General features: G+C 41.6%; 1 long non-coding RNA gene across 2 annotated transcripts in view; it reads left to right on the top strand.

Moving 5' to 3' along the window:
• LOC118539014 (uncharacterized) overlaps positions 1 to 17,228 on the top strand; it is a 37,016-nt gene that overhangs the window by 2,979 nt on the left and 16,809 nt on the right. For both annotated transcript variants that reach the window (XR_013445489.1, XR_004918896.2), the window contains exon 2: positions 4,100 to 4,203. This is a non-coding gene — a long non-coding RNA (uncharacterized LOC118539014). The remainder of the gene's footprint in view (positions 1 to 4,099; positions 4,204 to 17,228) is intronic.

Genomic DNA, 17,228 nt, shown 5'->3' with positions numbered 1-17,228 from the left:
GAGATTAGTAGACAATGGCTCTAACTTGACACTGATTCGTGGAAATGCACCACATCATTGTGTCTACCAACCAGAGTAGGGGCTTGTGGAGGTCAAGTGATTAAAGGAGTTCTAGCTCAGGTTCATCTCACATTAGGCCCAGTGGGTCTCTGAACACATCCTGTGGTTACTTCCCCAGTTCTAGAATGTGTAATTAAAATAGACATGCTCAGTAACTATTAGAATCCCCACGTTGATCCCCTGAGCTGTAGAATGAAGGTTGTTATGGTAGAAAAGGCCAAATGGAAGCCACCAGAACAGTTTCTGCCCATAAAAATGTAAACCAAAGGCAATACCACATTCTTGGAGGGATTGCAAAGATTAGCACTACCATCAAGGACTTGAAGGTTGGAGAGGTTGTGATGGCAACTTCATCCCTTTCAACTTGCCTATTTGGCATGTGCAGAAGACAGATGGATCTTGGAGAATGACAGTGGATTTTCATAAACTGAATTATGTGGTGATTCTAGTTGCACTGCTATTCCAAATGTGGTTTCATTGCTTGGGCAAATCAACACATTTCCTAATACTTGGTATGTAGCTATTGATCTGGCAAATGCTTTTTCCCTCTATACCTGTTGAAAAAGTCTACCAGAAGGAATTAACTTTCAACTGACAAGGCCAGTGATTCACCTTCACTGTCCCACCACAGGATATATCAACTTTTCAGCCCTGTGTCATGATTTAATCCTCAAAGACCTCCTTTCCCTTCCACAGAAAATCACACTAGTCCATTATATTGAAGATGATATGTTGATTGGCCTTGGTAGGCAGGAAGTAGCAATTACTGTACACATATTGGTAAGATATTTGCACATCGGAGGATGGAAAATAAATCCTCCAAAATTCAAGGGCCTTCCTGAAATTACTAGGGGTCCGGTGGTATGGGGTATATCAAGATATCACTTCTAAGGTGAAGGAGAAGTTGTTACTAAAGGAAGTAACTACTAAAGGAAGAGGCACAACACCTAGTAAAAGAGAAGTCTCTGCCACAGGTCCAGGCGATTGTGCAAGTTGCTCTGCCATTTGGGTCATAGGATCCAGTAGATCCAATGGAGCTTGAAGTGGCAGTGGCAGATAGAACTGCTATTTAGAGTCTTTGGCAAGCATTTATAAGTGAATCACAAGGCAAATCTTAGGATTTGGGACTAAAGCCCCGCTATCCTCTGTGGAAATGACTCTCCTTTTGAGAAACAGCTTTCGGCCTGCTACTGGACTTACTAGAGAATGAATGCTTCTCCATGAGTCACAAGTTACCATGTGACCTGAGCTCATCAATAAATCATGTCAATGGATTGTAACCTTGATAGATGTGATCTGATGAAAATGGCTCTGCACTTCTGTGATCTTCCAAAAACCTGTAACCCCAATCCAATCATGAGAAAAACACTGCACAAGTTACAATATCCATTAGAGGGGCATCCTACAAAATACTTGTATTATTCAAAACTGTCAAGGTCATCAAAAACAAGAAGAGGGATGCCTGGGTGGCTCAGCTGGTTAAGTGTCTGCCTTCAGCTCAGGTCATGATCCCAGGATCCTGGGATGGAGTCCCGCATCAGCTCCTTAGCAGAGAGCCTGCTTCTTCCTCTCCCTGCTGCTCCCCTTGCTGTGCTGTGTTTCTCTCTCTCTGACAAATAAGTAAAATCTTTTAAAAAAAAGAAGAAGAAGAGTCTGAGATACTATCACAGTCAAGAGAAGCCTAAGGAGATGGACTGACAACTAAATGTAATGTGGTGTCCTAGATGGGATCCCGGAACAAAAGAAAAAAACAAACAAACCTTCCTTAAGAGAAGTCAAGTAAACTATCACCTTGGTTAATAATAATGTATTGGGGCACCTGGGTGGCTCAGTCAGTTAAGCATCCAACTCTTGGTTTCTGCTCAGGTCATGATTGAGCCCCAGCTCAGGCTCCACACTCAGCAGTCTGCTTGAGATTCTTTCTCTCCCTCTCCCTCTCCCCCTTATCCCTCTTGTGCTCCCTCCCTCTCTCTCTCTCTCTCTCAAATAAATAAGCTATTCTTTAAAAAAAATAATGTTATCAATGTTGGTTCATTAACTGTAATAAATGTACCATACTAATGTAAGATGTTATCAGCAGGGGAAATTGGGTGTAGAGTATATAGAAACTCTGTACTATCGTCTCCATTCTTCTGTAAATATAAACTATTCCAAAAAATAAAGTCTATTATATAGAAAAAATCAAATCACCACATCACAAACTGTTAAACCAAGACTTTCCAAAATAATGAAGAATATCTAGTCACATTGTACCTATTTTGCACTTCGATAGAAAATTTTTAATGTCAATGTTTCATCTTTAACCTTTTTAAACTTCCTATTGTGTATATGTTTTATAGTGTACATAATAAACACAGAGGTACACATACATTTTTTAATATATGCACATTGGAGATGTAAATTTTTACTGACATTACATAATATATACAATACACAATAATTATAAATTATTAGCAAGTGTGTTAAACTAAATAATTCAAAAATTAGAGTTTCTTAGAGGAAATAGAAGTAAACCTATGAACTGTGATATAATTACAACTAGCCTATTCTTATGTCAAGATGAATAAATAACAACAAAAATCTATAAGCCTATGTAAAAGCCTATATAGTGACATCACCAGAACAATCCCAATTAGTTTCCAGCTTCCCCTTTGGTTCATTCCTAATTTGATAACTAAAAGTTATATGATGACATTATAATTTGTAAGTCCTTCAACTTGGTAACTTACATTTTGAATCACCTTGGATTGATGTAACTACCTTTTCATTGCCTTGCCTAAAACAGTTAATTCATGAAAGGCTCCAAGTTCCTTTTCTTGGAAAACGCCAGCCCTTATTTGTAATAACTTCACGAGGAACGGGGCCAAAGCATTTAAAGTGTTTGTTTCTTAGTTTGATTAATTCTCTGTAAGGAACTTAGTACAGGTTGGATGCATATCCCCCCATTCAGTAGCACAAACACATTTTACAACGAAGTCAAACACCTCCCGTTTTTGCTCTATGGAATTTCCCAATGTCACAACAATAAAAAAATAGATTTCAAGTATAATTGTACAACAATTTCAAAAGTATTAACAGGAAAGGTACTTTTTAGTTTATTCTCGTTTCATAAGTTATATACCTCTCAAGCTTGAAAGGAAGTATTGTTAGTTTCACTTAGAAATTAACTGTTCTAGGAATAGCCAACTTTTATTTGAAAGACTTTTTTCCAGCATACCCCTTGATTGTGAAATGCTCATTGTTTTAAACAGGATTGAGGTGTGTGTGTTGGGGGGTGAGGTGCCTACCATGTCTTGGCAATTCTGAAACTCGAAGAAGTAACTTTAAATAGAAAAAAAATAGGGGAAATAGTTCATTAGAAAAAATATCTTGCATATGCAAACAATGAATCATGGAACACTACATCAAAAACTAATGATATAATGTATGGTGACTAACATAATAAAATAAAATTTAAAAAAAGAAAAAATAGCTTGCAGCAGTATTAATTTACCTGGAAAGCCCCAAAACTGTCCCCAAGAGTTTTTCTTGGGAGAAGTATGGGTCATAGTGAAATTTATTTTATCATGAAAATAAAACTTACATAAGGAGATGACAGACAGAATGATGTTACACAAAGACTTGGGATTCTGGAAAATGTTAAACTAGTCATTGGCCTCCAGCTAAATAGAATTTCATCCTAAAGAAATCATCCAGGCAGATGATAATCTTATTTAGAGAGTTTCTGAAATGGAATTCCATACTCTTACATACCTTAATATCTGCTATGGACTGAAATGTATCCCCCATAAATTCATATGTTGAAGCCCTAACCCCCAAAGTATATTTGGTGTTCCAAACTAAACGTTTGTGCTCCGCCCCCCTCCCCCATTCACATGTTGAAACCCTACTTCACAATAGGATGGTATTAGGAGGCAGGCCTTTGGGAGGTAATTAAGATGAATTAAATGAGGTCAGGAAGCTGGAGCCCTCCTGAATGAGATTAGTGCCTTTCTAAGAGTCATGAGAAAGTTTGCTTCCCCTCTCTGCTCTCTGCCAGGTGAGAATACAAGGAAAAGTCAGCAGTATGCAAATGAGAAGACAGCTCTCCCCAGAACCTGACCATACTGGCACCCTGATCCTCGACCTCCAGCCGCCAGAACTGTGAGATATAATTTCTGCTGTTTAAGCTGCCCAGTCTGTGGGACTTTCTCCTGGTAGCATATGCAGCCTAAGCCTTAGCCTTAAGCAAACTAGACAGTATCGCAAACTACTTCCTTATACTTGCCTTTTAGGATAAGCATATGGGTTCCTTTGGAAAGGAAGCCCATCCTTCATACTGCACACTGGAACTTTAAAAAAGTCAAAGGGGCAAACCGTAGAGGTTTCCCAAGAAAATTAAGGCAAGGAAGAGATTCTTTGTCACTTCTGTGCCATAACGTAGGAGAGCTTCCCGAACTCCTCAAGTCATCTGATGTTAGGTTGATGATTCACATATAACCCCATCTTATCTCCATCACATTAAGAGAGGAAAACATCACTCTACATTACCCAAAACTCTCTACTTGTGATAAGATAGCTTGTCAACCTTACCCTCAAAACCATACCAGCATATTGCTGACAAAGTAGCAAGGGCTTTCTGGATCTCCTGGCTAATATTTTGTCTCGTGAATTTTTCTTTCCACTTGGTCCAGCATTTTAGAAGGATGGTTGACTAGGCCTTCTTCAGAAGATATGAATGTATAATTTCATTATCATTGCATCATGCCCCCAAACTTTGGCAGCTAGAATCTACCTTAAAATAGTGGTCTTCACACTGAGGTACCTCTATTTCCTGGGGTACACCAAGGCCCCTTTGTACAGTTATACTGCAAAAGTCCAAAGGCAAAAATACCTTTCAAAGCTATCTGAGGGCACAGAGAGGCTTGTTCTCCTTTCCAGCCACTTCTTCTTGTTCAGCATATTCTTACTTTACAAAAACAGAAGACCTCTCTTATCCATCCCAAATCTTACTATGGTGTGTGCCTCAAGGGCTGGGCTATCCAGTATCGTAGCCACTAGTCCAATGTGGGTATTCAGTACCTGAAATGTTGCTGGTCAGCATCCAGGTTTGCTGTTTGTATCAAATACTATAGGATTTTAAGGACTTACGACCAAAAAACAAGAAGAATGTAAAATATCTCATTTTCAATTTTTTATATTACTGTTGAAATTATAGTATTTTGGAAATACAGTTGACCCTTGAACAACGCAGAGGTTAGAGGCACCAACCCCCCCTGCCATGCCATCAAAAATCCAAGTATACCTTTTGATTCCCTAAAAACTTAACTACTAATAACATACTATTGACCGGAAGCCTCAGTGATAACATAAATAATCAATTAACACATATTTTGTATGTTATGTGCATTGTATTCTATATTCTTATAATAAAGTAAGCCAGAGAAAAGAAAATACTAAGAAAATCATAAGGAAGAGAAAATACATTCACAGTACTGTACTATATTGATCGAAAAAATGCCGCATTTAAGTGTAACCATGCAGTTCAAACCCATGTTATTCAAGGGCCAAATGAATTGCATTATATACATTATTAATTTCACCTGTTTCTTTTTAATTTTTTAATATGTTACTAGGAAATTTTAGATTACATATGAAGCTCACATTATGTTTCTAATGGATGGTGCTATTCTAGAGCATCAAAACAAAGGTACAATTTAAATAATGCTTCTGGACAAGCCTCCCATAGAAGGCACCAAAAACTTGCACTCATGCTTGGTGTCTTTCCTTTTCTTCTCCAAAGAATGGGTATTTTGGTATTTCACTGGAATGTTTGGGCCATATGTTAATTCAGAGTGTAGAGTGGGGTTATTAGGGTGATGATAACTTTGCTCAAAGAAAGCATTGCTCCTAAGGGAGAGTCTCGAGAGACCAAAGCAGAGAGTATGAGTAAGAAATGTTGGCAGCATCTTATGTCACCCAGGTGACAAACTCATGGCAAGGACGCTGTCTTAGAATGAATGTTTATAAGTGAGTTGGTGCTTCCTAGAAACCAGAAAGGGACGGGCTTTCATGACTGGATAATGAATCCTTCTCTAATCTAGGTGGTTTCTAGTGGTTTGTTTTGAACAGATTTGAAGAAGAACCTAAAGCTGTTAGCTGATGGTTTAAAATACTTAATGAGGGGCACCTGGCTGGCTGGTCAGTAAAGCATGTGACTCTTGATCTCTGGGTTGTGAGGTTGAGCCCCATGTTTGGTATGGAAACTACTTAAAAAAATCTTTGGGGTATCTGGGTGGCTCAGTCAGTTAAGCATCTACCTTAGGCTCAGGTCATGATCCCGGGGTCCTGGGATCAAGCACAGCATCGGGCTCCCTGCTCAGCGGGAAGTCTGCTTCTCCTCTGCCCAACCCCCCCCCCCCACACACACACGCTCATGCTCTCTCCCTATCTCAATAAATAAAATCTTTAAAAGATTAAAATAAAATCTTTAAAAATAAATAAAATATTCCACGTTCATGGGTTGGAAGAACAAATATTGTTAAAATGTCTATGCTAGGGGCGCCTGGGTGGCTCAGTTGGTTAAGCGACTGCCTTCGGCTCAGGTCGTGATCCTGGAGTCCCAGGATCGAGTCCCACATCGGGCTCCCCGCTCAGTGGGGAGTCTGCTTCTCCCTCTGACCCTCTGCCCTCTCATGCTCTCTCTCACTCTCTCTCTCTCAAATAAATAAATAAAATCTTTAAAAAAATAAATAAATAAAAAATAAAATGTCTATGCTATCCAGAGCAATCTACACATTCAAAGCAATCCCTATCAAAATACCATCAACTTTTTTCACAGAGCTGGAACACATAATCCTAAAATTTGTATGGAACCAGAAAAGACCCTGAATAGCCAAAGGAATGTTGAAAAAGAAAACCAAAGCTGGTGGCATCACAATTCTGGACTTTAAGCTATATTACAAAGCTGTCATCATCAAGACAGTATGGTACTGGCACAAAAACAGACACATAGATCAATGGAACAGAATAGAGAGCCCAGAAATGGACCCTCAACTCTCTAGTCAACTAATCTTCAACAAAGCAGGAAAGAATATCCAATGGAAAAAAGACAGTCTCTTCAACAAATGGTGTTGGGAAAATTGGACAGCCATATGCAGAAGAATGAAACTGGACCATTTTCTCACACCATACACGAAAATAAACTCAAAATGGATGGAAGACCTAAGTGGGAGAAAGGAATCCATCAAAATCCTAGAGGAGAACATAGGCAGCAACCTCTTTGAGTTTGGCAGCAGCAACTTCTTGCTAGACACGTCTCCAAAGGCAAGGGAAACAAAAGCAAAAATGAACTATTGGGCCCTCATCAAGATAAAAAGCTTTTGCACAGCAAAGGAAACAGTCAACAAAACCAAAAGACAACCTACTGAATGGGAGAAGATATTTGCAAATGTCTTATCAGATAAAGGGCTCGCATCCAACATCTATAAAGAACTACCTCTTTCTAGCAATAAATAACATTCACCAATAGATTTTGAAAGGGATAGATCAATAAAATTTGACTAAGTATGTGTAATAATTATCAAACTTTAGAACATATTTTTTTTTAAATGTTTTATTTATTTATTCATGAGAGTCAGAGAGAAAGAGAGAGAGAGGCAGAGGCAGAGGGAGAAGCAGGCTCCCCGCCTAGCAGGGAGCCCAATGCGGGACTTGATCCCAGGACCCTGTGATCATGACCTGAGCCGAAGGCAGACGCTTAACCATCTGAGCCACCCAGGCGCCCTCAAACTTTAGAACATATTTTAATCAAATTTTTACTATTAATAATTGTAAGTATAGATACAACTTTCAAATAATTTTAAATAATAAAAGGCTTTCAAACATAAAAAATATGCTGTGTTAAATAAAGTTCTGGGAAAGGAAAATGGAGTGGAAATGAGTTTCCAGTGGGAAAAAGGAATGATGTAAAATCAGTCTTTTTTTTATGGATGATAGTGAATTTCTAATAAATATATTATTTAGATTCCATTGGAAACTTAAGTCATGTGATGATTTTATTTTAAAACATCAGTAATCATTTATAATACAGTGAAAATCATGTCCTTTAAAACTAAATTTCTAATGGAAAATTTTAGATGTCAACTTTCAAATGTGGAAATGGTTTCAGTTTTTCAAAACTCTTTTACAGGAGTAGGTGGACAAAAAATATTCATATGACTGCCTTAGATGGCAGCTAGTCAAAACTCCTTCATTTAATGAATGCAGCAGCTGAGCACCAGAAGTTCTGCTCTTGAACCAGAATCCAAGGCCACCTTCATAGTTTTGTTGTTGTTGTTGTTGTTGTTTGTTTGTTTGTTTTCAGATTTTATTTATTTATGGACTCAGGGTCCTGGGATCGAGTCCCACATCTGGCTCCCTGCTCAGCTGGAAGCCTGCTTCTCCCTCTCCCACTCCCCGTGTGTTCCCTCTCTCACTGTCTCTCTGTCAAATAAATAAAAAAATCTTAAAAAAAAAAAGGATTTTATTTATTTATTTGAGAGAGAGAGGGAGTGAGAGAGAGAGAGAGAGAGAGAGCACAAGATGGGGGAGGGTCAGAGGGAGAAGCAGACTCCCCGCTAAGCGGGGAGCCCGATGCAGGACTTGATCCGGGGAGTCCGGGATCATGACCTGAGCCAAAGGCAGTCGCTTAACCAACTGAGCCACCCAGGCGCCCCCCAAGACCACCTTCAGTCACTGGCTCCATCTCCCGCTCAGAGAAAGCCCACAGGGTCCTGTGAGAAAGTCACGTTTCTTGGTGATGAGGGGCCTCTAAGCAAGAGATCCTCTCTCTGAAATGTATTTGTCTCAGAAACGTATCCGTGGTCGCCTGTCAATGAGACTCCCACCCGTTGTCAGGATTTGCTCTAAAGCAATCGTTTAGGAGTATGAGGTAGTCCTACATCTATCACCAGAACTTGGATCATGTTTTATGTAACTACTGATCTCCCTAACCAAGCTGGAAGCACCTCGAGGGAAGTAGATGCAATTGTCTTAGTTAGCTTGGGCTGGGCGGCCATAAAAACACCTGGGGGGCGCAGTTGGTTGAACTGTGCTGGGCATGAGCCTGCTTAAGATTCTCTCTCACCCTCGGCCCCTCTGCCTGCCTCACGTACTCACGCTCTCTCTTTCTCTCTAAAACAAAACAAAACAAAACAAAAAACACAACCATAGACTGAAAAGGCTTAAACAACAGAAATTTATTTTCTCTCAGTCTAGAAGCTGAAAGTCTCAGATCAGAGCGCCAGCCTGGTTAAGTGCTGGAGAGAGCTCTCTTCTGGGCCTGTAGATAACTGCTTCCTCTTTGGGGGTGCTCATGGGGCCTGGGTGATGGGACTGGAAGGTGGTTTGCTCTGGTGTCTCTCCCTCTTCTTATAAGGACACTAAGTGTATTGGATCAGGGCCCTAGTCTTACGACCTCATTTATAATCTTAATTACTTTCATAAAAGCCCTCTCTCCAAATACAGTTACATTATAGGGGTTAGGGCTTTAACATATGAATTTTAGTTGGACACAAGCATTCAGTTCATAATGCTCATAAATCTTTACATGCCTTATTCCTAACCCAGTGGATGGTACCAGTGATCACTAAAAAATTTTTGTTGAATGAATTTAGTATTAATTCCTTATAGCAATATCATAGTAGCAATGTACATAGCAAAGAGAAAACTAGCTATAGGACCTTGAGCAAGTCATTTACCTCACTGAGCCTCAGTTTCGTTAGATATAAAATCTAGATAGTCATTCTTATAGGTCTCTTATAGGATTAGAAGGGAGGCATGTGGAGGGCCTGGAATAGTGCTGGTGAAATAACAGCTCTATCTAATACTTTTGCTTGGCACTTTACAGTTTGTGAAGCACCTTTGCATACACCATTCCCCCAAGTCAAGGCCTGACTGTCTCAGTCACCTCTGGCACCGAGCCTAGTGATCTTTTCACTACACCAGGTGATCCAAGACCTTGTAAAAAGTGTTAATTTACAATAACCCTGGACCTCACAAGGTCATAATTTCTGTTCTGTGGAATGAAGTAGTTCACTGAACTGGTCTAGTCCTCAGGGTAATCAAGAATCCAGGTTAAGAAATCTATCTGGTAGGGAGAAAGAAATATTAGGTGTTTTAACAGCTATTTTCTTGCAAAATTAATCCGTTACTTGCAGTTTCCTAAATAAATTATTTTTCAGAATATTTGTAGCCTCGGGGCATCTGGCTAGTTCAGTCAGTAGAGCATGATGTGACTTCTGATCTCAGGGTAGTGAGTTCAAGGCCCACATAGGGTGTAGGACTACTTAAAAATACGTATGTATTTATAGCCAAAGCTTTGTGGGTAAGTCCATTCATGGACACTAGGTGGCACTATAAGAACCTCTCCTGGACCAGTTCCTGCCCACCCAATAGCTGGCCACCACCATTCATTTACAGCCTGAACACTTGTAGCAAAGAGTTGGGTGAAGAAAACATAGAGAGGTGTTCTTCCTTTTCTAGGTAGAGTCTATACGTTTTCTTTCTAAGGGGTTGAACTCCTACTGTAAGTAGTACGTAGAGAAACCAGGTTCTCGTGGAAAACTACACCTAGCTTGGATCAAGTCAGGACACAATCTGAGTCCCAGTGCTGACACTTAACGGCTGGTTTTCCGGGAGAAGTTCTGTTTCCCGCCCTGTGTGCCTCCGACGGGATTCCTAGGAGGACTGCAGGAAGTCATGTATAAGAATTGCCAAGTGCTACAATTAAAAACCAAGGTTCTTTCCGGGGAGGCTCCTGCCTTGCATCAGCTCTGGGTCTCTGCTCCCCTGCAGATTCTTTATCAACTCCAAGATCACTCTCAAACATTTATAAAGGACTTTGACACCAGATATCGTCATTTCAACATTCCCTCAAACGACTGAAACTCACAGCTCAGAGTGGCCTCCCCACCAACGGTGTTTAACTTCTCTTTAGCTAGCTTGTCCAATGGCTACACCCTAGACCTTGTCATCATCTGGAAGTAAACCCCCTTAAACTTGTCGACCTCACACTCCCCTCTCAGAAGTCACCTCTCCTTACGCCCGCCCCCTCACTCATCAATCTCAGTGGGACCTCTAGCTCCTTCATTCCTCCTTCTCTCCCTGTTTATCAGTTCCCCCTTCTCTACCCACAGAGCCCCTTTCTTTTCTTGCCTCTGTGTTACAGTGAGCAGCTACTCACTCATCAACTCCTACAACCAGCCCCCCCCACTCCCCACCCCTCCAGTGCCACCATCCCTGAGGCCCCCCACCTGGACCAGCGTGGCCCTTCCAGGCAATGCAGAGCACCTAGGGGGGAGAGCATGAAGAACTGAATTACTACTGATGAAGAGCTGTGTAATCCTGAGCACATTATTAATCCCTCTGAGCACCAGACTTGGGTATGTTAAAGGGATGAGAACATTTATTCATAGATTTAAGAGAGGTAACAGGTGAAACAAGATTTTTTTTTTTTGAAATATATTTTCATGCTTTTATCTTTAGCATCTTTTACATCTGTGATCTTTCCCTGTATCCAGAGGTACCCACCCAGAGGGCACATGGATGAACGGGTGGGCCTGGTGGCAGGGTGTAGTTTACTTCTAAAATAGGTAATTGAGGGGCACTTCGGTGGCTCAGTCAGTGAAGCGTCTGCCTTCAGCTCGGGTCATGATCCCAGGGTCCTGGGATTGAGCCCCGTGTCAGGCTCCCTGCTCAGCGGGGAGTCTGATTCTCCCTCTCCCTCTGCCCCTCCCCGTGCCCCCACTCGTGCTCTCTATCTCTCTCTCAAATAAATAAATAAAATCTTTTTGAAAGTTAAAAAATAAAATAGACAATTGAGATGCAAACCTGAAGGCCCAAGGAAAGTAGGACTTGGAGATTATGCCAAAATATAGCTTGAGAAGACAATAGGAAAGAGCCGGGTGTACCTGCCCCTTATTCACCCACCATCCGTGAGGAGGAGCCTGAGCAGGGCAAGCCCTCAGAGGAAATGGGTGAGGACAGGAGAGAAGCTGGGTTTGTTGCTTTTTCAAGAGCCCAACACTCACCCAAGCAGAAAACCACAAAAGCTAGGTGGAGCTGGGGACCTGGAAGGGAAATCCATAGCATATATTAAGCCCTTTAGTCCTCAACTCAGCTCCCCAAAACCATTATTACCCACATGAAAACACCACCACGAGACTATTATTGGCCCCATTTCACAGAACAGGAAAGTAAGTGACAGAGTCAGGATTCTAACCCAGGTCAGCTAACCTCAAAGGCCATACCCTCAACCATCCTACTACACAGCCTTTCAATAAATATCAGTTCCCTACATTCACCCAACCCCTGGTCTGTTAAATGTCAGAGCTAAGAAGCTGTGGGAGAAAATTACCATGGGTTTCATGCTATTACTGTTTAAGGTCTAAACTCAGCTGGGCCTCAGTTCTGCTCCATCACCTGTTGCCTGTTCTTGGTCCACGTCCTTCCCCATGTCCTGCAGTGGCCCTTAAGCCCTCCCCATTCCCTGCTCTCACCATGTTTAGCAATGAACTTGCCTGTGACTCAGAGAAAACCAGTGCCATTAAAAGCAGACTCTCAGGGCACCTGGGTGGCACAGTCTGTTAGGCATCCCACTCTTGATTTCAGCTCAGGTCTGATCTCAGGGTTTTGAGATCGAGACCAGGGTTGGGCTCCATATTCAGTGGGGAATTGGCTTGGATTCTCTCTCGCTCTGCCCCCTCCTCTCTAAAATTAATAAAATAAATCTTAAAAAAAAAAAAAGAAGCAGTTCTCTAAGGTTCTCTCCTCACTAACTTATCATCAAGAGCACCTTCTCACCCTCCTCTGCAGCCAGGTTCCAAGGAATATGTGTCTGTCTGTCCTCCTGTCACACACCATTCCCTCCCTTGTCCTTTCACCTCCTCCAGGATTCCCACCGAGGGTCTCTTTCCAACGTCTCCAACCTCCCCGCTCTGCCAGGTTCTTTCTCTCAGCCTGTGAACAAAGTAGGGTCTTCCCTTCATGTCTGCCCATCCATAATTAACCTAGACATCAGGAACTTCCAAGTCTAGTCCTGGAACTCCTTCTAAGTAGTGATGAAATTTCACTAATTCGTGAAAAAAAATGAGAAAAATAAGGATAAAAAGGAGTTTCTCAGTAAGCTAAGGTAATTAATTTAAGCAATTTTCTTTTGTTCTGACATTTTGGCCTTTTTTTTTTTTTTTTAGTGTTTAGTTATCCTTTGTATGCTGCCTTTCAAAAGTGTAAAGACTGCATGCACAAGAAAAAGAAAAATCCCCTTCACTATGTTAAGACATTGAGCTTTAGGGGGTTCTTTGTTCTTGTACATTACCTAGCCCAGTTGTTCTCAAACGGTTTGTCTTTGAACATCTCTACATTCTTTACGCTCTTTAAAACTATTAAGAACAGTGTTTGAGGTGTACAATATGATTCAACACTTGTATGCATTACTCAGTGCTCATCAAGATGAGCGTTCTCTTAATCTCCTTTATCTGTTTCATCCAACCCCCACCCACCTCCCCTCTGGCAACCACCAATTTGTTCTCTGTGTTCCTGATGCTGTGGCATCTGAGACCTTGCAGGCCCAGGCTAGTTTAGCTCTAGAGATAACAAGCTACTCACCCGTGAGCTCACCTTTCACATGCAAACTAGCCAATCCGAAGTCCATACCTTGCCGCCCACCTTTATCAGGCTTTCATAGGGTTCTTACATTTGGACCAATATTCCCCTGTCCTAATCACCCCAGGGCCAGACACTGGACAACACTGGACAGCCCCTACACCCTAGAGCCTACTGAATTAAACTAACCAATCCTAAACCTGCTTACCTTGACTCACCTGTTCCTTTATGTGATAAAGGAACACAGTAAAGGCTCCCCCCTCGGCTCTCCCCTCCCTCCTGCCTCCTGACTGACTCTGGTGTTTCCCCTGTGGCCTTGTCTGGCAAGGCATGCCTCTGACTCTTGAGAACAAACTATTCCTTCAATAACAGTCATCTCCTGATCTGTTGGCCTCACCCTACCTGAATGATAATAAAACCCACATTTTAAAATAGGACCTCAATGAGCTTTTGTTTATGTAGGTTCTATATACTGATATTTACTGTTTTAGATATTAAAATAGATAGATTCTTTTTAAGGATTTTTGATTTATTTATTTGAAAGAGAGAGACAGCGAGAGAGGGAACACAAGCAGGGGGAGTGTGAGAAGCAGGCTTCCCACTGAGCAGGGAGCCCAACACGGAGCTCGTCCCAGGACCCCAGGATCATGACCCAAGCCAAAAGCAGACGCCTAATGACCCAGCCACCCCCAAATGGATAGATTTTTAAAATATGTACTAATTCTTTTGAAAAATAAACCCACTATACATTGGCATAACCTCTTAATGAAGAGTAACTATATTTTGGGGATGGCTGGGTGGCTCAGTCAGTTAAGCATCTGCCTTTGGCTCAGGTCATGATCCCAGAGTCTTGGGATAGAGTCCCACATTGGGCTCCTTGCTAGGTAGGGAGCCTGCTTCTCCCTCTCCCTCTGCTGCTCCCCCTGCTTGTGCTCTCTCTCTCTCTCTCTGACAAATAAATAAAATCTTTAAAAAAAAAAAAAGATATATTTTCCAAAAAAAAGTGGTGAGAAGAGTAGCATTGTTTCAGTGTTTGCAAATCTTTTTAATAATGTCTGGCTTAATAGAATGGAACTGGATTTTCAGGTCTGCTTCTGCGTTCAAACAGCTGCAATACCATACTCTGGAAAACTCCACAATACACTAATGAGAGATTGAGAACAAAAGAGACAAATGACATTTTGGGATTTAAAAACTGATATTGAAATTGATATTGACCTCATAGACCCACTGAAAGGGTCCCAGGCCACATTTTGGAAATGCTGATCTAAATAATCTTCATTAATATGGAAAAGTGTTTGAGCTCCTGAAATTTGCACACTAAAAGGGAATTTATTGATTAAAAGTTTAAAATTGTCCTCTACATTTTTTTATGGTCATAGTCTTTTTTATTTTTTTATACAGTTTTTTAAAAGATTTATTTATATATTTTAGAGAGAGAGAGAGAGAGAGCTCATGCAAGGGCATGTCAGGGGAGGGGCAGAGGGAGAGAATCTTCAAGCAGACTCCCTGCTGAGCATGGAGCCTGACATAGAGGTTCAGTCTCACAACCCTGAGATCACGACCTGAGCCAAAAACCAAGAACTGGGCACTTAACCGACTGAGCCACCCAGGCACCCCTTTTATGATCATAGTCTTTTTTTCTTTTAAAGATTTATTTATTTATTTTAGAAAGAGAGAGTGCAGGGGGGAGGGGCAGAGGGAGAGGGAGAGTCTTAAGCAGACTCCATGCTGAGTGTGGAGCCTGTCGAGAAGCTCCATCTCATGACCCTGAGATCCCAACCTGAGCCAAAACCAAGAGTCAGGTGCTTAACCAACTGAGCCACCCAGGCATCCCTATGGTCATTGTCTTAATGCAGGTCTTCAAGAAAGCAGAACATTATACTTGATTTAGGAGTTGTATTAGTCTGCTGGGCTGCCATAGCAATATACCACAGACTAGGTAGCTCAAAAGGTAGAAATTTGTTTTCTCACAGTGAGCCTGGAAGTCCAATATCAAGGTGCTGTCAGGGTTGGTTTCTGGTGAGAGCTCTCTTCCTAGCTGGCAGATGCTGTCTCCTCACTATGCCCTCACATGGCCTTTCATCTGCACACATGGAGAGAGAGAGCTCTCTGGTGTCCCTTCCTTATAAGAGGCTACCAGTCCTATTAATTAGGGCCCCACCCTTATAACTTCATTTAACCTTAATTACCTCCATAAAGGCCCCATCTCCAAATTCAGTCACATTGGGGGTAAGGCTTCAACCTATAAATTTTGGGGAGAACACAATTCAGTCCATAACAGAAAATGAAGACCCAAAAGAATGAATGTGAGAGAGGAAAAAAATGAGCCAAGGAAGGAGGTGATGCGAAGTGATATAATGTGTTACCATGCTGGCTTCCCCTCCATAAATCCCTTTTTTAAAAAAGGCCAGTCAATGCTTGCTTGGCACATTGGAGGCCTCCAGAAGGGCTGCAAGAAAGAACTGCATCTCAGAGGATTCCATGGGAGGAAGACACTGCCCGCCTGACTACCCCCAGCCCCACCTCCTATTTCCTCTTCATCAAGATTCACCCCACAGAAAGCTGATTCACCCACTGCGCTGGGTCACATCATCCAGCCCCTCAGTGGCCACTCGGGAGGCTAGAGTCCATTCTGCACAGCGTAGCATTTCATCCAAGCCCAGAAGTGGCGGGGCGGGGGGGTGGGGGGAAGCGATAAAGCATGTTAGACATCAAGCCTTGGCCTTCAACTCAGATTTCAGCCGCCTTGACACATGCAGCAAAAATGCTGGAAGGGGCACAGTCTAGGAGGTGAGTGGTGCCTTTAGAGGGAAGAAGGCAGCTGAGGAAGTCAGAGGGTATCTGACAGAGTAATCATTTGACATTGGGGAAGGTTCAGAACTACTTCTGCTCGAAGCACAGACATGGCCATTCTAAAGTGGCAACATTTCCTGAAAGGAGCATAACCCATAGAGGTCATTGGGAAAGTATATTTTGATGGTCTTATAAACAATGATCCCATCGTAAATGAAATGTAATGACAACATCTAATAAATGAACACTATAATCCATCTAATTTGTACATTGACAGATGAGTCTTAACTTAGAACAAATAGTCTTAGCCTATAACAAATGTTTGATATTCACCGTATCCAAATCCTAATGAGATTTAATACACTGTATGATTCAGATTTGCTTAAAAGCCAGTGGAGTGAATTATACTGTAGTTTATTCTTCTAATGAAATGAGCTATCAAATCACTGTGAGTTGTGATTTCAAATCAAATCACTGCGAGAAGTCTGAGAGCTCAAGATACATTCATAATGGCAGTCAAATTGAGTTATCTTATCACATCCAGGTAATTGTTAACTGAAAGTCACATTGGGAAATACCTTGAGAAGGGAACAGGCATGGGTTACGCTTACTACAAAACCATCATGCCCTTGTTATTCTAAAGAACAAAAATATGTGAGCTCTGGCTGACCCTGGATAACAAGGAATGTCATGGCGGCCAGCCGAAGAGTCTTGACTATTGAACTGTGGAACATCTTTATTTCCACTGA

Source organism: Halichoerus grypus, chromosome 2 (genome assembly GCF_964656455.1).
Source record: "Halichoerus grypus chromosome 2, mHalGry1.hap1.1, whole genome shotgun sequence".
Classification (NCBI taxonomy): Eukaryota; Metazoa; Chordata; class Mammalia; order Carnivora; family Phocidae; genus Halichoerus; species Halichoerus grypus.
This window is presented reverse-complemented; position numbering and strand designations above follow the sequence as displayed.